This window comes from Pan paniscus, chromosome 8 (genome assembly GCF_029289425.2).
Source record: "Pan paniscus chromosome 8, NHGRI_mPanPan1-v2.0_pri, whole genome shotgun sequence".
In the NCBI taxonomy this organism is placed as follows: Eukaryota; Metazoa; Chordata; class Mammalia; order Primates; family Hominidae; genus Pan; species Pan paniscus.
The window spans coordinates 17,585,152-17,609,230 of NC_073257.2; the positions used below are offsets into that span (position 1 = coordinate 17,585,152).

The window sequence follows — 24,079 nt, forward strand, 5'->3', positions numbered from 1 at the left end:
AGGTGATTAGGTGTTTCTCTCTTGCAACTCTTAGAATTTTTTTCTTTATGTTGACTTCAAATAGTCTGATGACTATATACTGTGTTGAAGTTCAACTCGAAATGTATTTTCCATGAATTCTCTAATCTTCTTGCATCTGACTAAGTGTTTCCCAATACCAGGGAAGGTTTTCTGAAGTATATCCTCTAAAACGTTTTCCATACTTTTTACTTCTTTTTCTTCTCACTCCAGAATACTTACATTTCTCAGGGGTGGTCACTTTACAAAATTCTCTATTTCTCAAAGACTTTGTTGATTTTTTAAAATTAATTTTTCTATATTTATGTCTGACTGAGTTAATTTGAAAGACCTGTCTTCCAGCTGTAAAACTCTTTCTTCCTCTTGGTCTAGCCTATTGTTAAAGCTTTCAACTGTATTTCACATATTCTTCAATGATTTTTTTATTTCCAGAAGTTCTGATTTTTTAAAATGATGTCAATATATTCTTTCATATTCTGTATTTTTTTTCTGATTTCTGTGTGTTAGTTTTAAGCTTTCTGTTTGGTCTCATTGAGCTTCTATAACTCAATATTTTGAATTCTTTGTCTGATATTCCAAAATTTCATTTAAATTAGGATCTATTGTTGAAGAGTTAATATGATCCTTTGAGGGTGTTAAACAGTCTGTTTTTTCATACTTTCAGAGTTATTTCCTGTTTTGTTTCCTCAACTGGATAAACTATTTTACCCTGTTATGTTTTGAATTTGCTTTTGTTTGGATGACAAGCTTATCAGGGAGCTTATCTTATTCCCTAGTGCAGTGGGCTTGCATCAGCAGATGTCTTTCTGTGTTGAGTGATTCAAGTTCCAGGCCAGTAGATGGTTCTATGGGTAAGAACTGGCTATGGCTGATACAGAGGTGTATATCTGATCCTTGTTAACTGAGAGAAGCTATCTGTGTAATAAGACTTTGATCTGACCTGTGGAAGGCACAGCCATCTAATCTTCCTGCTTAGCCAAGAAGCAGGCCCGCCTACAGGTTACACAATGGCAGACACAAGCACCAGCAGGAGGGAGAAGTTTCAGTGGGCAGATATCAAGTTCCTAGAGGTATGCTAAGCATGAAGTTGGGAAACCTCTGCTCTTTGCCCATTTTAAAAGAGGTTATTTGGGTTTTTGTTGTTGTCGTTGTTTAGCTGAGTTTATAATAATTTTTTTTCTTTTGAGATGGAGTCTTGCTCTGTCGCCCAGGCTGGAGTGCAGTGGCACAATCTTGGCTCACTGCAGCCTCCACCTCCTGGGTACAAGCAATTCTCATGCCTCAGCCTCCCAAGTACCTGAGATTATAGGCATGAGCCACCCCTCCCAGCTAATTTTTGTACTTTTAGTAGAGATGGGGTCTCACCATTTTGGCCAGCTTGGTCTTGAACTCCTGACATCAGGTGATCCACAAACTTCAGCCTCCCAAAGTGCTGGGATTACAGGCGTGAGCCACCATGCCTGCCCATAAATATTTCATATTAGTTTTCTATTGGATTTACAGTTTGTAAATATTTCCTTCCATTTTGTAGGTTGTCTTTTTACCCTTTTGATTTTTTCTTTTGATTTACAGAAGCGTATTTGTTTAATTAAGCCACCTATGTCTGTTTTTATTCTCTTGTTTGTGTTCTTGAGGTCATACTCTTGAATTATTTCCCTAAATTTAGTTATAATTTTTTCCCCAAAGAATTTTCCTTACATTTTCTTATACCACTTTATAGTTTCAGTTCTTACATTTAAAACTTTATTTTGAGTTGTTTAAAAACCTTGCAAAGCAATTTGGAAATATAGGCAACACTGGAAAGCTCTAACTTTTTTGAAAAATATCAATTTCTTATTATGATTTTAGGGATCAGGATTGTGATCTCATCAACATGTGTTTTACTGCAAAAGGTCTGTTTAGGTCACTCATGTTAATTTCCTTGCCCTTGGCATGTGGTTATAGTGGGAAGAGAGCTGCTGTTGTGTCCGGAATTGGTGGGTTCTTGGTCTCACTGACTTCAAGAATGAAGCCGCGGACCCTCGCGGTGAGTGTTACAGTTCTTAAAGGCAGTGTGTCCGGAGTTTGTTCCTTCTGATGTTCAGATGTGTTCGGAGTTTCTTCCTTCTGGTGGGTTCGTGGTCTCGCTGGCTCAGGAGTGAAGCTGCAGATCTTCGCAGTGAGTGTCACAGCTCTTAAGGTGGCGCTTCTGGAGTTGTTCGTTCCTCCCCCTGGGCTCGTGGTCTCGCTGGCTTCAGGAGTGAAGCTGCAGACCTTCGCGGTTAGTGTTACAGCTCATAAAGGCAGTGTGGACTCAAAGAGTGAGCAGTAGCAAGAAGTATTGCAAAGAGTGAAAGAACAAAGCTTCCACAGTGTGGAAGGGGACCCGAGTGGGTTTCCACTGCAGGCTGGGGCAGCCTGCTTTTATTCTCTTATCTGGCCCCACCCGCATCCTGATGATTGGTAGAGCCAAGTGGTCTGTTTTGACAGGGTGCTGATTGGTGCGTTTACAATCCCTGAGCTAGACACAAAGGTTCTCCACGTCCCCACCAGATTAGCTAGATACAGAGTGTGGACACAAAGGTTCTCCAAGGCCCCACCAGAGTACCTAGATAAAGAGTGTCCATTGGTGCATTTACAAACCCTGAGCTAGACACGGGGTGCTGATTGGTGTGTTTACAAACTTTGAGCTAGATACAGAGTGCTGATTGGTGTATTTACAATCCCTGAGCTAGACATAAAGGTTCTCCAAGTCCCCACCAGAGTAGCTAGATACAGAGTGTCCAATGGTGCATTCACAAACCCTGAGCTAGACACAGGGTGCTGACTGGTGTATTTACAATCCCTGAGCTAGACATAAAGGTTCTCCAAGTCCCCACCAGACTTAGGAGCCCAGCTAGCTTCACCCGGTGGATCCCGCACCGGGGCTGCAGGTGGAGCTGCCTGCCAGTCCCGCGCCCTGCGCCTGCACTCCTCAGCCCTTGGGTGGTCAATGGGACTGGGTGCCGTGGAGCAGGGGGTGGTGCTCCTCGAGGAGGCTCGGGCGGCGCAGGAGCCCATGGAGGGGGTGGGAGGCTCAGGCATGGCGGGCTGCAGGTCCCTAGCCCTGCCCGGTGGGAAGCAGCTAAGGCCCGGTGAGAAATCGTGTGCAGCGCCAGTGGGCTGGCACTGCTGGGGGACCCAGTACACCCTCCGCAGCCGCTGGCCCGGGTGCTAAGACTCTCATTGCCCGGGGCCAGCAGGGCTGGCCGGCTGCTCAGAGTGCGGGCCCGCCAAGCCCACGCCCACCCGGAACTCCAGCTGGCCTGCAAGCATGGCGTGCAGCCCCAGTTCCCGCTCGCGCCTCTCCCTCCATACCTCCCTGCAAGCTGAGGGAGCCGGCTCCAGCCTTGGCCAGCCCAGAAAGGGGCTCCCACAGTGCAGTGGTGGGCTGAAGGGCTCCTCAAGTACCGCTAAAGTGGGAGCCCAGGCAGAGGAGGCCCCCAGAGCGAGTGAGGGCTGTGAGGGCTTGCCAGCATGCTGTCACTTCTCACTGTGACCCAGTCCTAGCCAATGCCACGTAAGAGGGACCATGCTAGGGGCTTCTAGGAATGATTCCTCACTTCTAGAAAGAAATTTTTAAAATGAGGTGGACTTTCTTCTGCAAGTAGCTATTGTCCTGCTGCAGTGTGAGTTCTAAATTTGCTTCAGCAGCCTCCACCCAGCCCAAAGATAATATCAATACACAGAAGAAGAAGAGTCAGGAGACGATGAGAGAAGTTCTGGACTCCAAGGAACAACACTCAGAGCTTGCCTTCCCTCAGACTTCTTGTTATGGTGGTAACAGAGTTCTATTAAATTTATATTAATTATAAATTGTTTTCTTGACCTGGTTTTATGCTAATCAAAACCATAAAAGTTAATAATTTTCTCTTTAAAACATCCCCTGCATTTTGTCCCAATCCAGGATTAGTCAGAATAGATGAAAACTGATGAGTCATCCTGAGAGCATGAACCCCAGTGGATTGTAGGGGTTGACTACAGTATTGAGAAATATTAAAATAACAATAAGTACAGAAGAGGCAGGGATCTCAAAAAGTGCTCAGTGGAACCACCACTTATTGTGAGTCAACATCCAGGACACAGTTGTTTCTTCAGACAGAATTCACTCTATGAAAACACTATGAGCAAGGTGGGTTTTACTTAAAATTTCATCGTAATTTTTACATTGTAAATTTACATTGTAAATTTCATCCAGTGTTATAATTAAAATTTCCTACATATTCCCTTAGGCATCTCTGGCTTTTTCCCAAAATTTCCTCCCGGGGTATCAACAGTGCCTCCTCCTCCTCCACAGCATACCTGTTCTTCCTATTCCCTCCTGCACAGCTTCTGCTGCTCGACTGTTTCCACAACAATGCAAACTGACTGTTAGCCTCCATGGCTCCTCTGCTCAACAGCCATGCCCTCACCCACAAACCTCTGTGAAGTTCAAGTATACCCCTTATTGTTCACATATAAACCCCTCAACCCAGAGAATTGAGTCAACAAAACAGGAAACCTCCTCAGGACAAACACTGCTGCCAATATAAATTTGTATTTATTTATTTTAAAATTTATTTTATTTTCAATGTGAGTGTCAGCTCCCATCTCCCTGTCCTCATGTTCCTTTCGTAAGACTCAGAATTTCTGTGTCTCCTGAGGTCAGAGTTTTTCACCAGATTGTATACCAGCTGTGGAAAGTTTGAATTCTTATCAACTCCACAAACTTATGCTAGTCAGACAGAAGCCCCCATGTGCTAACTGTCTTGTCCTTTGAGCCTTGGGAAGTGACAGGAGACACACCTGGTCACTGGAGGAAATCGTGAGTAGAGAGAGAGAGACAGATGAGGAGAGTTTTGAGCCTGAGCCCTTTGTGATACATGAGTGGTTAAGGCTTGGCACTTTTCACCTAGAATTCGGAGGATGTATCAGAAATCCTGAATTTCCAGACAGATACCTGCTGAAAGACTGGAGCCCCCACAGAGAGCTTCTATTTAGGCAATGTTGAGTAGAAATATGTGGTTGGAGCTCTGCAGAGTGTCTCCATGGGTGCGCTGCATAGTGAAGTGGTGGGAGCAAGGCTTCACCCCTCAACATTCCAGAATTATAAATCTACTAGCAGCTTGCAACTTCAGCCAGGAAAAGCCACAGGCCTTAAACTCCAAACTGTGAGAGCAGCCACCTCAAGAATTTTAAATATTCTGTCACCACATATGTTGATTATATGTTCATATTGACAAAAATCTGCTGTTGAAGACTTCTAGTGAGTTTTTCAATTCAGTTATATTTTTCAGCTCCAAAAATTTAAAAAAAAAAAATTCTGTATCAGTGATCATATTGTCATTTTTCTATATTTTTTGGATTTCTGACAGTTTTTCTCCACATTTTTCATTAGCGATTTTAGTATACTTATTGTAGTTGTGTAAGTCTTCTACTAATTTCAATGTCTGTAGCTCTTCAGGAATGATTTCAGCCAATTGATTTTCTTTCTTATAATATACTATATTTTTCTATGTCTTTGTATGCCTTGTTATTTTATTTAATTGGGTATATGTTGGGAGAAAAGCTGAGTGTTGGGAGAGAAGCTGAGGCAGGGCTTGCATTTCTGCTAGACTTGCTGGCTCCTTGCTTCTAGCACTCCCGTTATTTCAAGCAGCCATATGTTTCTCATTCACTTGATACGCTGTTTCCTTTCAACCCCCACATCCTCACCACCTGTTTGTTTGAGCACCAATAAATAGTGTGGGCTCCCAGAGCTCGGGTCCTTTGCAGCCTCCACACTGGCGATGGCTGCCTGGTCCTACTTTCTCTCTCAAACTGGCTTTTTCTCATTCCTTTGACTCCGCCAGACTTCCTCGCCCCCATGACCTGGTGTTGTGTCTGATCACCCCAACATTCCTGGCTGCCCAATGTGGGGCAATGAAGACCCCAGTGAAGGAATGCTAGAGTGTGTGAAAGCGGAGGATGCATCGTCAAAGGACACCCGAGGACGTCTCAAAGAAGCTCGGCGGGAAAGCTGAGCGCTCGGAAGAACCAAGGTAACAATGAGACAAAGTGAAAGCAGACATTCTGCTTATTTAAATTTCTTAAGGCATTTATTACAAAGAGGGGGAGTGAAAGTTAGTACTCAGAATTTGTTATCACTCTTTAGTACAGTAATGCAGTTTTTCCCATGGTTTCCTGAACAAGGGACTATGGAGTTAGATGAATGGGAGAGAATTGGAAGAGATTTTAAAAAGGCATGTAAAGAGGGAGCAGAAATTCCAGTTTCCATTTGGTCAGTGTGGGCGCTAATAAAGGCAGCTCTTGAGCCATTTCAAACAGATAATGAGGCAGATTCAGATGAAGAGGAGAATGAGTGTAAAAAAAACTGACTTAAGATTCTGAGTGTGAGGAACAGCTACTAGAGGAGATTAAAGAAAAGAAAGGAAAACTTAAAAAAGTATGTTTTACTAGCCCGTCGGCTCCACCTGCTGAATTAAGTGAATGGCCACCTCCTCTCTCTCCCGTTAATGGGGGAGAAAATAAATTAGCTGAAAAACTTACTGCTCCTGTAGTTGCAACATTAAAAGCTGGAGCAATTGGTCGTGCTCTACAAAATTCTATTCAAAAAGCTAGAGCTGAGGGAGAACTTGAAGCATGACAACTTCCCGTTACTATAATCCAGCAGGGTGGACAGACTATAGCAATTGGGCCACTTTTCCTTCTAAGTTACTAAAGGAATTTAAGCAAGCCCTTAGTCAATACGGACCAAACTCTCCTTTTGTGCAAACTTTATTTAAAAAACGTGGCTCTTGATAATAGATTAATACCATATGATTAGGATACTTTGACAAAATCTGTTCTCACTCTGTCTCAGTATTTACAGTTTAAAACCTGGTGGGCTAATGGAGTTCAAACTCAGGCAAGGGAAAACACACAAACACAGCCACCTGTGCCTGTTTCCTTTGAACAGTTAATGGGAGTTCGCCCTAATTGGGGTCGATTAGAGAATCAAGCAGTAATGGAGGATGTTACCATGGTTCACCTGCACTTTGTGTGCTTCCAGGCATAGGAAAGCATAAATGTTACAGGGGAAAAATATCCTTCTTTCAGTTCTGTCTGAAGAACCATATATTGATTTTATTGCTCAGTTCCAAGAGGCTGTGTATAAGGTCATAACTGATAAAACGGCTCAGGATGTTGTAATACAGCTTCTTGTATATGATAATGCTAATGCAGAGTGTCAACTGCTATTATAGACCCCTGAGAGGGAAGGCTTATTTAGCTGAATATATTAAGGCTTGTAATGGCATTGGAGGTAACTTACATAAGGCTACTCTTTTAGCTCAGGCTATGGCTGGATTAAGAGTAGGAAAGAATATGCCCCATTTCTCAGGCTCTTGCTTTAATTGTGGGCAATTTGGACACACAAAGGAATGTACAAAAGGAAATCAAAAGGCAAAAACTACTACCATCAATCAACAGAAAAGTCCCAGTATACGTCCCTGGTGTAAGGCAATCACTGGGCAAGTCAGTGTCATTCTAAATTTAGCAAAGATGGACAATCTCTTTCAGGAAACAGGAAGAGGGGCCCCTCCTTGAGCCCCTTAACAAACTGAGGCATACCCAGCACAGCCAGTGCCCTTACAAATGTACAACAATTATCCCCCGCCTCAGCAGGCAATGCTGCCGCAGACCTCTACAGCACAATTCCCATCTCCTTACTTCCTGGGGAGCCACCAAAGAAGGTCTCCATGGGAGTTAGGGGACCCTTACCCTCAGGAACAGTCAGTTTATTACTTGGAAGGTCTAAATTTAAAAGCCGTCACTGTGCATGTGGGAATAATTGTCTCTGATTATACCAGAGAAATTCAATTAGTTATTAGTTCCTCCGTGGTCTGCCTCCCCAGGAGAAAGAATTGCTCAGTTGTTGCTGTTACCTTACATAAAACTAGGAAGCAGCACAGTGAAAAGAACGGGAGGCTTTGGTAATACTAATCCAGCAGGAAAGGCTGTTTATTGGGTTAATCAAGTGTCTGAAAAAAGACCTATTTGCACAGTAACTATTCAGGGAAAATATTTTGAAGGACTAGTAGATATTGGAGCTGATGTCTCTATTATTGCTATAAATCAATGGCCCAGGCACTGGCCTAAGCAAAATGCATCCATTGGTATTGTTGGAGTAGGAGCTGCCTCAGAAGTTTTTCGAAGTTCCTTGATTTTATCATGTCAAGGGCTGGGTGGTCAGGAAGGGACAATTCAGCCTATCATTACACCTATTCCTGTCAATTTATGGGGTAGAGACTTACTGCAACAATGGAATACTGAAATATCTATTCCTACAGATCAATATAGTAATAATAGTAGACAAATGAAAAATACAGGATATTGTCTGGGAAAAGGACTAGGAAAAGATAAAAAAGGCCAATCAGAGCCTTTATAATTACAAGGGCAAACAGATCGGATCGGATTGGGGTGTCATTTTTAGGAGCGGCCGTTGTTGAACCTCCAACTCCCATTCCTCTTGTTTGGCTAACAGCCAAACCGGTTTGGGTGGAGCAATGGCCTCTGAAACAGGAAAACCTGGAGGCTTCAAAAGAACTGGTGCAGGAGCAATTGCAAAAGGGACATACAGAGCCTACTTTCTCCCCCTTGGAATTCTCCTGTATTTGTCATTAAGAAAAAAATCAGGGAAATGGAGAATGTTAACAGATTTGAGGGCTGTTAATGCTGTGATTCAACCCATGACTATACTTCTCACAATGTCCCTTCAGCACCTGACCCTATACCCGCTGGTTATTCCTTGGTTATATTAGTAATACAACAAAGAGTAACATTAAAAGCTAATGATTAATAATGTTTATACTAATGATTGATAATATCCATGATCATCTCTTTATCTAATTTGTATTATAACTATTGTTACTCTAACTATTTTCTTATACTGAAACAGTTTGTGCCTTCAGTCTCTTGCCTCGGCACCTGGGTAATCCTTCGCCCACATCTCCCCCCTTTTTATTGATTAGGATTGTCATTGCCATCATTGCTTGTCGCTGGCTTCGAGTTTTTCATTGGACTCCGTGGAGACGCCTGCAGACTAAAAGCAAACAACATAAACACACCAATATTAGTAATGCTGATAACAAAAGTGAACCTCCAACGGGTTTGATCCACTTGAAAGGATTTAGATCAGATAGTCCTTTTGTAATTCTTTCAAATATGTCAGAACCAGGAATGGTAGTTAAATGAGCCTGGGAAGCCTCAAAAATGTGCTCCTTCAGTGTTGAAATGTCTAGGGTTAAATTATCATCCCGGGCTTTTAGATGCCTTTGGACTTTTTCCCAACTATGTTGATCTTCCTTGTAAGCATAAGGTGTTATGCAATAATCAGAAGTATTCCAATCACATTGTAGTTGCATTCAGTGTTCTAAATTCATCATCCTGTCTCCCAACCAGATGACACTCTGGTGGAGATCATTCATTTGATTGGCCAGTTTTTGATCAGTCTGAGCCTGAGAATTCCAAAGTCAGGTGGAATTTTTTTGGCATGTTTCCACATAATGAGTGGTGTGGACCAAGTTATGAATGGCTACTCCAGCAGTAGCCGCTGTTGTAGTAACAGTAATTAAACCTGCAATCACAGCAATGAGAGTAAAAATGAATCTCCTAGTTCTTTTAAGAATCCCTTTAAGGACTTCATTGACTACATGAACAGAAGGAGATGATTCCCAGAGGCGGTGTAAAGAAACTGATATCCATACCCCTTCCCTGGCCGTGACCAGGAGAACACTTGTTTTTGGATCAAATGTAGCATCAATGCATGTAAACAATTTGCAATTATTGCATTCAATAGTTTGACTATCAGGGGTGATAATTATGTTTCCAATCAATAACATATGGTGGTTTAACACAGCTCCTAATGGGTACCACCCTCTCAGACATTAAAGAGATCTTATACATGTTTGTTTTGGTATTTGTAAGAATTTTTTGATAAGCTACATTCCATAATCTGATTCCGGATATGGCTTCAGACAACCTCCACAATTCAGGATGTTCCGGGGTAACTATGGGATGAATCATTTTTGGTCTAGGAGGAATGATGACCTTGTCCAACCATTTGAATGGGTAAGGAGACACCCATTCCCTCTTTTTGTAGGACTGCCAGCCTTTCTCTTCATAATCTATTAAATAGTTAAACTCAGAACATTGGGTATTTTGGCCAAAGCAATCTCGCCAATAATATCCTTTTGGGGCCCAGTCAATGACAACACCTGTGATCGGACTCCTTAGCACTACTACTTTTGGGGCATTGCAATCACTCCATAGAATGTTTTGAATTATTAGGTCCCTTTATAGGGTCTTTTAAACAGTCTGGCAATCCTTGTGTTTTATTATGCTTTACTGTGACAGGAATTCTCTGTTCTTCAAATGAATTTATGTTAACGGTCAGAACCTGAAAAGAATTACTACAGAAGACATTATGCACCTGATAAGAATCATTGCTGGAGGCCAGTACAGTCCACATCCAATTTTGATTAGAGAATGCCAAACAACCAGGTGCAAATCCTACACACAATGGTGGAAATTTATATCCAATGGACACATTAAAAGGCATTCCTTCTTCGTCTGTTTAAGCCGGAAATCTGTCGTCATTAGGGACTGGCATGAATGCACTGTCATTAGTATAAACTTCCACTGAGGAATCCATCCATGAAACAGATCGAATAAGAAGGGAAACGGGACATATGCCCAGTAGGTGTAATTTTGAGTTGCTGCAGCCCCGGGTATACTTACCACTGCAGTAACTACCATAATGGCAGCCAAGATAATATTACCCATAGTTTTTGGAATCCCTTTGTCCTGTAGGTGTCTCTCAACCTCTTCAGACATTACTTTTATCTGACCCCTGACATCAGAAGGGTGGAATTTTAGCATTGGGAGTTATAGGGCGAGTCTGTGAGGCGAAGTCGAGATATAAATTGTATTAGTCAGGTGACGAGCCTTGCGTTTCGATTTCTGGCGGCTCTTCTCCTTTTGTTTCTGATGGTTCTTCAGGGCTGGAGTCATGGTACAAATTCAGCTGATGGGAGAGAACCCAAACAGGTTGTTGGTCCTTTCCTGGGGAGACACAAGCAAAACCCCTACTCCATGTTATTACAGTGCGTAATTCCCATTTATTAGTTTTTGTGTCCTTCCACCATACTCGCTTGCCTTTTTGTGGGTCAAATTTATTACCAGTAAAGTGTTGTTCTGCTGCCATGAAAGGTTGGTTCTTGGCCAAATTTAAAAATTTTAATGTGAACAGAGCTAAATTTATCTAAGCATGGGGAGTACTGACATCCCCTTTCTTTTTGTTATCTTGTTTGCGAAGCTGGTCCTTGAGAATTATAGGGAATTCCAGTAGTGTGAGTAATGCCCCATGCTTGAGTGAACTTTTAAAGGAAATGCTGGTATAGCTGGGACCATTATCAGTTTTAAGCTTAGCAGGGCAGCCCATAACTGAGAAACAAGAAAGCATATGTCGTTTAACATGAGCAGTACTTTCTCCTGTTTGGCATGTAGCCCAGATGAAATGGGAAAAGGTGTCAACTGTTACATGTACAAAAGAAAGTCTCCCAAAAGCTGGAAAGTGGGTCACGTCCATTTGCCAGAGTGTGTTGGGGGAAAAGCCTCTAGGATTAACTCTGGAAGGAAGTGGTTGTAGGATTAACTCTGGAAGGAAGTGGTTGTAGGATTAACTCTGGAAGGAAGTGGTTGTAGGATTAACTCCGGAAGGAAGTGGTGTAGGATTAACTCCGGAAGGAAGTGGTTGTAGGATTAACTGCCGAAGGAAGTTGTTGTAAAATTAACACTTGGTCAGAGGGACAGTGCCGTACTATGGTTTTTGCCTGTTTCCATGTGGGAGGGAACTTGCTTCTGAGTCCTGCAGCACTGACATGAGTTAGGGCATGACAATTTTGCATGTCCATAAAAATGGATGTGACTAAAGCATCAGCTCTGGCATTTACAGCTGAAAGAGGTCCTGGAAGTGATGTATGGGCTCAAATATGAGTAATGTAAAAGGGGGCACAGTGTGCTCTGAGAATTGTCTAAGACTTTTGAAAAAGTGAAAGTAATCAGGCAAAAATTTAACTAACACTGTTTCTATGTTGGCAACATGCACGAGGTAGGCAGAATCAGAAACAATGTTGACAGACTCAGGAAAATCCTCAAGGACAGTCATAACAGTGATAAGTTCAGCTCGCTGTACAGAAATAAGTCCTGTGTTAAGAACGCGTTCCCATGGTCCTGTGTATACAGCACGGCCATTAGAGGAAGCACCAGTAAATATAGTAATGGCTCCAGTTAATGGAATACTTCTAGTAATATTGGGTAAAATCCAGGAAGTGAGTTTCAGGAACTGGAACAATTTTACATTAGGGTAATGATTGTCAATTATACCGGGGAAATGGGCCAAATTTACCTGCCAAATAACACAATTTGTAAATGCTTGTCAGACTTGTTGATGGTTTAAGGGAACAATAATTTTTTGAGATTCCTGTCCCAAAAGTCATAAAAGATGGGAACAGGCTTGCCTAATGAGGGTAGAAATTTAGTCAAGGTAAATAGTAAGTGTCCTTAGAGAGCTATGGGGAAGAAAACACCATTCAATTATATCATGTTCCTGAGTGATGATCCCTGTTGGAGAGTGTTCAGTGGGAAAAATTAAAATAGTGAAAGGTAATTTGGGATTGAATCTAGTGACCTGAGACCATTGAACTGTTTGTTCAATCAATCATAACTCAGACTCAGCCTCTCTGAGTCTGAGGTTTCTGTAAGAAACCTTTTGCTGTGTAAATCTGGATCCCCACATAATGTGGCAAAAAGGTTTGACATAGCATATGTAGGGATGCCCAAAGAAGGGCAAATCCAATTAATATCTCCAAGTAACTTTTGAAAGTCATTCAAAGCTTTTAAGGCATCTCTCCTAAGCTGAACTTTTTGTGGTGTAATCACCTTGTCTTCCAACTGCATGCCCAAATACAGAAAATGAGAGGAAGTTTGAATTTTTTCTGGTGCAATAGTCAAAACTGCTTCTGAAATGGCCTGTTGAATCACAGAAAAGCAGGAAATCAAAATGGTGTATGGGGGGGCTGTGCAGAGGAGATCATCCATGTAGTGAACGATGTAACATTGAGGAACTGATCCTTGACAGGTTGAAGCACACGCCCCACAAAATACTGACAAAAAGTGGGACTATTAAGCATGCCTTGTGGTAGGACTTTCCAATAGTAGCATGTAGCCTGAGCGACATTGTTGAGGGAAGGGACCATAAAAGCAAACTTTTCAAAGTCCTGAGAGGCCAGTGGAATGTTAAAAAAGCAATCTTTAAGATCTATGAGGATTAGAGACCAATACTCAGTGAGCATAGAGGGGGAGGGTAAGCCAGATTGTAATGTCCCCAGAGGTTGAAGTACAGCATTAACTGCCCTGAGATCAGTGAGCATTCTCTGTTTTCCAGATTTCTTTTGGATAACAAAGACAAGTGAATTCCATGGAGAGAAAGATTCCTCAATGTGTCCCAATTCTAACTGTTCCAGGACTAAATTATGGAGCGCCTCCAGCTTATTTTTTGGGAGCGGCCACTGATCCACCCAAACTGGCTACTGAGTTTTCCAAGTCAAAGGGATGGCATCTGGAGGCTTGACAGTGACTGCTTCTAAAAAGAATAACGAAGCCCTTTGGAGTCAAATTTATAGAAAGGTTGAATAGGTGCAGTAATACCTTCAGCCAATTTTCCCAGACCAGTGTCTTGAACATATCTCATTTTTGTCATAATGTTTTTACTTTGCTCACTGTTGGCAGCATGCGGAAATGAAATTTGTGCACCCCATTGTTGTAAAAGATCTCTTCCCCAGAGATTAACTGGAATAGGTGTAGAGGGTGAACAGTACCAGTCTGTTCCTCTGGGCCAGTACAATGTAAAATAGTGGAACTTTCATAAACCTCAGTGGCCTGACCAACTCCCACCAACCCGGTGGATGTGACTTCTTTGGGCCAGTGACGAGGCCATTGGTGTAAAGCAATAATGGAAACATCAGCACCCATGTCAATCATGCCCATGAATTTCTTTCCATGTATATGCATGGAACAAACAGGTCAGGTGTCAGAAATTTTATTAGCCCAGTAAGCCGCTTTACCCTGATTATCTGCACTCCTAAAACCTCCAGTTCTTTTATGAGAACTGGATCTGAGTGGAATGTACAGCAGAAGAAGTTGAGCAATTCGATCTCCTGCTGAAGCTTGGCAAGGAACTGCAGAACTAACAATAATGTGTATTTCCCCAGAGTAATCAGAGTCAATTACACCATTATGTACCTGAACACCTTTTAAATTTAAGCTTGAGTGACTGAGCAATAAACCAACAGAGCCAGGTGGCAAGGGCCCAAAAGCACCTGTGGGAACAGCTATTGGTGGCTCTCCAGGCAAAAGGGAAATGTCTCTAATACAGCAGAGATCTACTGCTGCAGATCCTGTGGTGGCGGGGGACAAGCATTGAACTGAGATCCTTGTTGAGGTTGTGACATCTATGCTTGTGGCATGAATGGTTGAAGTGGAAACTGAGTGGTTGGATCGATTGGTTGGGCTGGGGATGCCCTCATCTGGCTGCAAGGCCAAGGCTGGGAGTTGGGGAATGCCTCATTGTTTGGAGGGGCCTGGGGCTGGCCCCTCTTACCATTTCCCTGGTTTTGAAGTGGCTGTAAAGGGTTGCCATTAATGTCGAATTTCGAATGGCAGTGAGCTGTCCAGTGATTGCCCTTATGGCATCTTGGGCATGGTGTGGATGGTGGGGCTCGCAGTTGTACGGCCTTTTGAGATTGGTGTTGTACAGGGTGTTGGTCTGAACACCAAGGACATTTTTTCCTGGTATGTCCAGATTGGCTGCAGTGAAAATAATTACCAGGAAATTGTCCAAGCATTCTAATGCTGGCCATAGCCTGAGCCGTGACCATAGCAGTATGTAACGTTCCACCAACACCCTCACATGCTTTAATATAGGATGTGATTAAATCACTTCCTGGTGGGATTTTACCTTTTACAGAGTGAATAGCAGCCTGATAATCTGGATTTGCTTGTTCATAAGCCATGAGTTCCACAACCAAATGTTGGTTATTTAGATCAGGAATAGATTTTTCTGCCACGTCCTGAAGATGGGCAATGAAGTCAGGGTATGGTTCATTTTGCATTTGTCTAATGGCTGTAAAGGAGGGACATCTATTGCCATCATCCTGAATCTTATCCCAAGCACCCAGGCAGCATTTTCGGAGTTGCTCAATGACTTCATCATTCAATATAGTTTGGTTTCTAATTGCAGCCTACTGCCCCATTCCCAGTAACTGGTCAGTTGTAACGTTAACAGGAGGATTAGAGCCCTGATTAAGGCGGACTCAATCCTGGACAGCATCAACCCACCATGTCCTAAATTGTAAATATTGTGATTTAGATAAGACAGATTTTGCTAGAATTTCCCAGTCACAAGGCACCAAGCATTTATCTTCTGCTAAGGATTTTCGGGCGGAACGGACGAAAGGGGAATTGGTACCATATTGTTTAACCGACTCTTTGAAATCTTTAAGGAATCTGAAAGAAAAACTTTCCCAAGTGGCAGGTCATAAGTGGACCTGACCAGGGTGTAAAGGATCAGGTTGCACCACAGCCCGAATAGAAGGTATGCCAGGAGCTGGCTCTGCTGCGACATCAGGCCCTTGTTGCACTGGCTGAGGAGCCTGATCCCTGAGCTGCGGGTCTGGAGAGGCAGTGGCATCAGCTGCCTGCTGAACTTGGTCAGCAGGCGGTGGCTGATCCATTGCAGCCAGAGCAGGGGCAGCTAGAATGGGGGCAGCAGGTATAGGAGATTGTAGAATAACAGGAAACGGCCATGCCTCGGGATCCCCATATTCCCTTGCCTGAGAAATGGCCCTCATAAGAGGGGTGTCATTATCAGGAATGTATGTAACCTATTGCTTATGGGTAGCAACAGCAGTTGTGACTGGACCAGAAGCAGAAAAGAAATTGGGGTTTTGAATATAGGAGAAGTTGAGAGACTTCAAGCCAGGCTGACGCACAGTTGCCTGCTTTGCAGGTCTTTCAGGGGCCTGAACTCCAGGCTGTTGCATTGACTGCAGGGCCTGAGCTCCAGGCTGGTGCATGGACTGCAGGGCCTGAACTCTAGGCTGGTTCATGGACTGCAGGTTAGGCTTCTGGGGAGCCTGATGCATAAGAGGAAAGGCAGAATTGGGTGAAGAGATAGCGTTGAGGGCCTCATTACTGGGCCGAACAGGGATAGAGTTGACAGCCTCATAACCGGGCTGAACAGATGGATGGTTGAGAGCCCTACAGCAGGGCTGAGACAGTACAGGAGGTTCTGGCCACAAGGGCTGCTGATAGTACATTTCAGAGGGATTTTTTTTTATTATACTTTAAGTTTTAGGGTACATGTGCACATTGTGCAGGTTAGTTACATATGTATACATGTGCCATGCTGCTGCGCTGCACCCACTAACTCGTCATCTAGCATTAGGTATATCTCCCGATGCTATCCCTCCCCCCTCCACCCACCCCACAACAGTCCCTAGAGTGTGATATTCCCCTTCTGGTGTCCATGTGATCTCATTGTTCAATTCCCACCTATGAGTGAGAATATGCGGTGTTTGGTTTTTTGTTCTTGCGATAGTTTACTGAGAATGATGATTTCCAATTTCATCCATGTCCCTACAAAGGACATGAACTCGTCATTTTTTATGGCTGCATAGTATTCCATGGTGTATATGTGCTACATTTTCTTAATCCAGTCTATCATTGTTGGACATTTGGGTTGGTTCCAAGTCTTTGCTATTGTGAATAATGCCGCAATAAACATATGTGTGCATGTGTCTTTATAGCAGCATGATTTATAGTCCTTTGGGTATATACCCAGTAATGGGATGGCTGGGTCAAATGGTATTTCCAGTTCTAGATCCCTGATGAATCGCCACACTGACTTCCACAATGGTTGAACTAGTTTACAGTCCCACCAACAGTGTAAAAGTGTTCCTATTTCTCCACATCCTCTCCAGCACCTGTTGTTTCCTGACTTTTTAATGATTGCCATTCTAACTGGTGTGAGATGGTATCTCATTCTGGTTTTGATTTGCATTTCTCTGATGGCCAGTGATGGTGAGCATTTTTTCATGTGTTTTTTGGCTGCATAAATGTCTTCTTTTGAGAAGTGTCTATTCATGTCCTTCGCCCACTTTTTGATGGGGTTGTTTGTTTTTTTCTTGTAAATTTGTTTTAGTTCATTGTAGATTCTGGATATTAGCCCTTTGTCAGATGAGTAGGTTGCAAAAATTTTCTCCCATTTTGTAGGTTGCCTGTTCACTCTGATGGTAGTTTCTTTTGCTGTGCAGAAGCTCTTTGGTTTAATTAGATCCCATTTGTCAATTTTGTCTTTTGTTGCCATTGCTTTTGGTGTTTTAGACATGAAGTCCTTGCCCATGCCTATGTCCTGAATGGTGATGCCTAGATTTTCTTCTAGGGTTTTTATGGTTTTAGGTCTAACATTTAAGTCTTTAATCCATCTTGAATTGATTTTTGTATAAGATGTAAGGAAGGGATCCAGTTTCAGCTTTCTACATATGGCTAGCCAGTTTTCCCAGCACCATTTATTAAATAGGGAATCCTTTCCCTATTGCTTGTTTTTCTCAGGTTTGTCAAAGATCAGGTAGTTGCAGATGTGCGGCATTATTTCTGAGGGCTCTCTTCTGTTCCATTGATCTATATCTCTGTTTTGGTACCAGTACCATGCTGTTTTGGTTACTGTAGCCTTGTAGTATAGTTTGAAGTCAGGTAGCGTGATGCCTCCAGCTTTGTTCTTTTGGCTTAGGATTGACTTGGCAATGCAGGCTCTTTTTTGGTTCCATATGAACTTTAAAGTAGTTTTTTCCAATTCTGTGAAGAAAGTCATTGGTAGCTTGATGGGGATGGCATTGAATCTATAAATTACCTTGGGCAGTATGACCATTTTCATGATATTGATTCTTCCTATCCATGAGCATGGAATGTTCTTCCATTTGTTTGTATCCTCTTTTATTTCATTGAGCAGTGGTTTGTAGTTCTCCTTGAAGAGGTCCTTCACATCCCTTGTAAGTTGGATTCCTAGGTATTTTATTCTCTTTGAAGCAATTGTGAATGGGAGTTCACTCAAGATTTGGCTCTCTGTTTGTCAGTTGTTGGTGTATAAGAAAGCTTGTGATTTTTTTACATTGATTTTGTATCTTGAGACTTTGCTGAAGTTGCTTATCAGCTTCAGGAGATTTTGGGCTGAGACAATGGGGTTTTCTAGATATACAATCATGTCATCTGCAAACAGGGAAAATTTGACTTGCTCTTTTCCTAATTAAATACCCTTTATTTCCTTCTCCTGCCTAATTGCCCTGGCCAGAACTTCCAACACTGTGTTGAATAGGAGTGGTGAGAGAGGGCATCCCTGTCTTGGGCCAGTTTTCAAAGGGAATGCTTCCAGTTTTTGCCCATTCAGTATGATATTGGCTGTGGGTTTGTCATAGATAGCTCTTATTATTTTGAAATACATCCCATCAATACCTAATTTATTGAGAGTTTTTAGCATGAAGGGTTGTTGAATTTTGTCAAAGGCCTTTTCTGCATCTATTGAGATAATCATGTGGTTTTTGTCTTTGGCTCTGTTTGTATGCTGGATTACATTTATTGATTTGCGTATATTGAACCAGACTTGCATCCCAGGGATGAAGCCCACTTGATCATGGTGGATAAGCTTTTTGATGTGCTGCTGGATTCAGTTTGCCAGTATTTTATTGAGGATTTTTGCATCAATGTTCATCAAGGATATTGGCCTAAAATTCTCTTTTTTTGTTGTGTCTCTTCCTGGCTTTGGTATCAGAATGATGCTGGCCTCATAAAATGAGTTAGGGAGGATTCCCTCTTTTTCTATTGATTGGAATAGTTTCAGAAGGATTGGTACCAGTTCCTCCTTGTACCTCTGGTAGAATTCGGCTGTGAATCCATCTGGTCCTGGACTCTTTTTTGGTTGGTAAGCTATTGATTATTGCCACAATTTCAGCTCCTGATATTGGTCTATTCAGAGATTCAACTTCTTCCTGGTTTAGTCTTGGGAGAGTGTATGTGTCCAGGAATTTATCCATTTCTTCTAGATTTTCTAGTTTATTTGCGTAGAGGTGTTTGTAGTATTCTCTGATGGTAGTTTGTATTTCTGTGGGATTAGTGGTGATATCCCCTTTGTCATTTTTTATTGCATCTCTTTGATTCTTCTCTGTTTTTTTCGTTATTAGTCTTGCTAGTGGTCTATTTTGTTGATGCTTTCAAAAAACCAGCTCCTGGATTCATTAATTTTTTGAAGGGTTTTTTGTGTCTCTATTTCCTTCAGTTCTGCTCTGATTTTAGTTATTTCTTGCCTTCTGCTAGCTTTTGAATGTGTTTGCTCTTGCTTTTCTAGTTCTTTTAATTGTGATGTTAGGGTGTCAATTTTGGATCTTTCATGCTTTCTCTTGTGGGCATTTAGTGCTATAAATTTCCCTCTACACACTGCTTTGAATGCGTCCCAGAGATTCTGGTATGTTGTGTCTTTGTTCTCGTTGGTTTTAAACAACATCTTTATTTCTGCCTTCATTTTGTTATGTACCCAGTAGTCATTCAGGAGCAGGTTGTTCAGTTTCCATGTAGTTGAGCGGTTTTGAGTGAGATTCTTAATCCTGAGTTCTAGTTTGATTGCACTGTGGTCTGAGAGATAGTTTGTTATCATTTCTGTTCTTTTACATTTGCTGAGGAGAGCTTTACTTCCCAGTATGTGGTCAATTTTGGAATAGGTGTGTTGTGATGCTGAAAAAAATGTATATTCTGTTGATTTGGGGTGGTGAGTTCTGTAGATGTCTATTAGGTCTGCTTGGTGCAGAGCTGAGTTCAATTCCTGAGTATCCTTGTTGATTTTCTGTCTCGTTGATCTGCCTAATGTTGACAGTGGGGTGTTAAAGTCTCCCATTATTAATGTGTGGGAGTCTAAGTCTCTTTGTAGGTCACTCAGGACTTGCTTTATGAATCTTGGTGTGCCTGCATTGGGTGCATATATATTTAGGATAGTTAGCTCTTCTTGCTGAATTGATCCCTTTACCATTATGTAATAGCCTTCTTTGTCTCTTTTGATCTTTGTTGGTTTAAAGTCTGTTTTATCAGAGACTAGGATTGCAACCCCTGCCTTTTTTTGTTTTCCATTGGCTTGGTAGATCTTCCTCCATCCTTTTATTTTGAGCCTATGTGTGTCTCTGCACGTGAGATGGGTTTCCTGAATACAGCACACTGATGGGTCTTGACTCTTTATCCAATTTGCCAGTCTGTGTCTTTTAATTGGAGCATTTAGTCCATTTACATTTAAAGTTAATATTGTTATGTGTGAATTTGATCCTGTCATGATGATGTTAGCTGGTTATTTTGCTCGTTAGTTGATGCAGTTTCTTCCTAGTCTCGATGGTCTTTACATTTTGGCATGATTTTGCAGCGGCTGGTACCGCTCCATGTTTAGTGCTTCCTTCAGGAGCTCTTGTAAGGCAGGCCTGGTGGTGACAAAATCTCCGCATTTGCCTGTCTGTAAAGTATTTTATTTCTCCTTCACTTATGAAGCTTAGTTTGGCTGGATATGAAATTCTGGGTTGAAAATTCTTTTCTTTAAGAATGTTGAATATTGGCCCCCACTCTCTTCTGGCTTGTAGGGTTTCTGCCGAGAGATCCACTGTTAGTCTGATGGGCTTCCCTTTGAGGGTAACCCAACCTTTCTCTCTGGCTTCCCTTAACATTTTTTCCTTCATTTCAACTTTGGTGAATCTGACAATTATGTGTCTTGGAGTTGCTCTTCTCGAGGAGTATCTTTGTGGCGTTCTCTGTATTTCCTGAATCTGAACATTGGCCTGCCTTGCTAGATTGTGGAAGTTCTCCTGGATGATATCCTGCAGAGTGTTTTCCAACTTGGTTCCATTCTCCCCATCACTTTCAGGTACACCAATCAGACGTAGATTTGGTCTTTTCACATAGTCCCATATTTCTTGGAGGCTTTGCTCATTTCTTTTTATTCTTTTTTCTCTAAACTTCCCTTCTCGATTCATTTCATTCATTTCATCTTCCATTGCCGATACCCTTTCTTCCAGTTGATCGCATCGGCTCCTGAGGCTTCTGCATTCTTCATGTAGTTCTCGAGCGTTGATTTTCAGCTCCATCAGCTCCTTTAAGCACTTCTCTGTATTGGTTATTCTAGTTATACATTCTTCTAAATTTTTTTCAAAGTTTTCAACTTCTTTGCCTTTGGTTTGAATGTCCTCCCGTAGCTCAGAGTAATTTGATCATCTGAAGCCTTCTTCTCTCAGCTTGTCAAAGTCATTCTCCATCCAGCTTTGTTCCGTTGCTGGTGAGGAACTGTGTTCCTTTGGAGGAGGAGAGGCGCTCTGCTTTTTAGCATTTCCAGTTTTTCTGTTCTGTTTTTTCCCCATCTTTGTGGTTTTATCTACTTTTGGTCTTTGATGATGGTGATGTACAGATGGGTTTTTGGTGTGGATGTCCTTTCTGTTTGTTAGTTTTCCTTCTAACAGAGAGGACCCTCATCTGCAGGTCTGTTGGAGTACCCTGCCATGTGAGGTGTCAGTGTGCCCCTGCTGGGGGGTGCCTCCCAGTTAGGCTGCTCGGGGGTCAGAGGTCAGGGACCCACTTGAGGAGGCAGTCTGCCGGTTCTCAGGTCTCCAGCTACGTGCTGGGAGAACCACTGCTCTCTTCAAAGCTGTCAGGGACATTTAAGTCTGCAGAGGTTACTGCTGTCTTTTTGTTTGTCTATGCCCTGCCCCCAGAGGTGGAGCCTACAGAGGCAGGCAGGCCTCCTTGAGCTGTGGTGGGCTCCACCCAGTTCGAGCTTCTGGGCTGCTGTGTTTACCTAATCAAGCCTGGGCAATGGCGGGCGCCCCTCCGCCAGCCTCGCTGCCGCCTTGCAGTTTGATCTCAGACTGCTGTGCTAGCAATCAGCGAGACTCCGTGGACGTAGGACCCTCCGAGCCAGGTGCGGGATATAATCTTGTGGTTTGCCATTTTTTAAGCCCGTCGGAAAAGCACAGTATTCCTGTGGGAGTGACCCGATTTTCCAGGTGCCCCGTCCGTCACCCCTTTCTTTGACTCAGAAAGGGAACTCCCTGACTGCTTGCGCTTCCCAAGTGAGGCAATGCCTCACCCTGCTTCGGCTCGCGCACGGTGCGCACACCCACTGACCTGCGCCCACTGTCTGGCACTCCCTAGTGAGATGAACCCGGTACCTCAGATGGAAATGCAGAAATCACCCGTCTTCTGCGTGGCTCACGCTGGGAGCTGTAGACCCCAGCTGTTCCTATTCGGCCATCTTGGCTCCTCCCCCTCAGTGGGATTTTTTAGATCTGGGGGAAGGAGATCCTTCATAATGTCCTCATAAAGTGATACTGGGGGTGTGGTAGGTGCGGTAGGCTGTGGTGTATTTGGTGGTGCCAAAGGAATATCAGAATGGAGGTCCATTTCTAAAATGATGGCTTCAGGTTGTGCGGTGCTCTCTGGAGAGAGAGTACTGAGGATTTCCTCAACCTCTTCGGAGGAGAGCAAAGGTAGAGTACCCTCCATTCCCTCCTCCTATGGCTGCAAGGATTCTAAGATGGAGCGAACCGAGGACCAAACTGTGCAAATGGCCGGCGGGATAACATGTCCCCCTCTATGAGTGATTTTAAACTGTTGGCCCACCTCACCCCAATCTTTAAGTTCTAGAGTTCCCTCAGTTGGAAACCAAGGGCAAATGAGAATGATGACCTCAAAGAGTTCAATTAGCTTGTCAGAAGAGACTGAAATTCCTCCTTCTTTAAGAAGGGTTTTTATGAAGTTTAAATAGGCCAAGTACTTTGTACTGGCTTGTCCCATGGAGTCCCTGAGATACTCTGAGCGCCCAAGCTTACCACCAAGCTTAATGACGACAATCCTCAGGAATCTGTCGTTGAAAGTCCTCTGCTGAGTCCTGCACTCAAAGCGCAACTTCACACAGTGAGGGAGAAACCCACGTTGGAGCACCAGATGTAAGGTCCAGCCCTACGGGGCTTTGCCGGTGTTCTCCCCATGTGTGGAGATGAGAGATTGTAAGAAATCAAGACACAAGACAAAAGAGATAAAGAGAAAACAGCTGGGCCCAGGGTACCACTACCACCAAGATGCGGAGACTGGTAGTGGCCCCGAATGGCTGGGCGCACTGATGTTTATTGCATACAAGACAAAGGGACAGGGTAAGGAGGGTGAGTCCTCCAAGTGATTGATAAAGTCAGGCAAGTCATGTGATCATTGGAAAGGGGGCCCTTCCCTTTTAGGTAGCTGAAGCAGAGAGGGAAGGCAGCATACATCAGTGTTTTCTTCTATGCACTTATAAGAAAGATCAAAGACTTTAAGACTTTCACTGTTTCTTCTACCACTATCTTCTACGAACTTCAAAGAGGGACCAGGAGTACAGGAGGAACATGAAAGTGGACAAGAAGCATGACCATTGAAGCACAGCACCACAGGGAGGGGTTTATGCCTCTGGATGACTGTGGGCAGGGCTGGATACACAAGAAGCTGGTGGAGCAGAGTGTTCCCTGACTCCTCCAAGGAATGGAGACTCCCTTTCATGGTCTGCTAAGTAACGGGTGCCTTCCCAGGCACTGGTGTTACAGCTTGACCAAGGAGCCCTCAAGCTGTCCTTATGCAGGCGTGACAGAAGGCTCACCTCTTGCCTTCTAGGTCACTTCTCACAATGTCCCTTCAGCACCTGACCGTATGCCTACCGGTTATTCCTTGGTTATATTAGTAATAAAACAAAGAGTAATATTAAAAGCTAATGATTAACAATATTTGTAGTAATGATTGATAATGTCCATGATCATCTCTATATCTAATTTTTATTATAACTATTCTTATTCTAGCTATTTTCTATATTATACTGAAACAGTTTGTGCCTTCAATCTCTTGCCTTGGCACCTGGGTAATCCTC

General features: G+C 43.0%; 1 protein-coding gene across 7 annotated transcripts in view; it reads left to right on the plus strand.

Moving 5' to 3' along the window:
* The first annotated feature begins 5,668 nt into the window (after window positions 1-5,668).
* AKR1C3 (aldo-keto reductase family 1 member C3) overlaps window positions 5,669-24,079 on the plus strand; it is a 78,141-nt gene continuing 59,730 nt past the window's right edge. For 3 of the 7 annotated variants that reach the window (XM_063607234.1, XM_034929874.4, XM_063607233.1), the window contains exon 1: window positions 5,734-6,056. The gene's annotated coding sequence lies outside the window, so the exon portion shown is untranslated. Of the gene's footprint in view, window positions 6,057-24,079 lie in introns of all 7 variants that reach the window. The other 4 variants (XM_063607238.1, XM_063607235.1, XM_063607237.1 and 1 more) reach the window with 3 other exon arrangements.